The sequence below is a fragment of the Nannospalax galili genome, unplaced genomic scaffold (assembly GCF_000622305.1).
Source record: "Nannospalax galili isolate Female #2095 unplaced genomic scaffold, S.galili_v1.0 scaffold20631, whole genome shotgun sequence".
Lineage (NCBI taxonomy): Eukaryota > Metazoa > Chordata > Mammalia > Rodentia > Spalacidae > Nannospalax > Nannospalax galili.
Genome location: NW_008328935.1, coordinates 785 through 1,368, shown reverse-complemented (window position 1 = coordinate 1,368; position 584 = coordinate 785). Strand labels below are relative to the sequence as shown.

The 584-nt window shown below is 35.4% G+C and overlaps 1 non-coding gene across 1 annotated transcript; it reads left to right on the top strand.

The window, feature by feature from the left end:
• Nucleotides 1-99: 99 nt before the first annotated feature.
• On the top strand, nucleotides 100-202 carry LOC115069715. Its single transcript, XR_003848955.1, has one exon. It is a non-coding gene; the product is annotated as a U6 spliceosomal RNA (small nuclear RNA).
• The last annotated feature ends 382 nt before the right edge of the window (nucleotides 203-584 follow it).

The following is a 584-nucleotide window of genomic DNA, read 5'->3' as shown; positions in this document are numbered from 1 at the left end:
AGGTCTGTTCTGTGAATTCCAGACCAACCTGTGATACAGATTGAGATACTGCGTCAATTCTCTACCATCCAAAAACATCCATTAACTTATGCTTTTTCTGTGCTCACTTCAAAAGCACATGTACTAAATTTGGAATGACAAAAGATTAGCATGGCTCCTGTGCTAGAATGACACACAAATTCATGAAGTGTTCCAATCAAAAATATATATATCTTTCCCTTTGCATTAAATATTCTAATCATTTTGTTTCCAAAGCTATTTCTTCCATGGTTTCATTATCTTTCTTGAAATCGCCATGAACTGATTTGTGCTCTATGTCAGAAATGGGGTTTCTGATGCATAGTTTCGCATAGTTTTCACAAGTATATTAAATTTCATAGTAGAATTTTCAAATTCTAGACTGAATATTTTAACTTATTTCCAGGTTTATGTGTTCAATGCTTCAGTTAGAAACCTCTGCAAGTTTCTGGTGACTCAGAGTGACCTAGATCCAAATAGAAGGACTCTAGCTGCACAGCGCACAGGGAATGTGAGATCAGCAATGATTAACTTTATTGTGCCATCTTATGCCAATTAATGAGCTG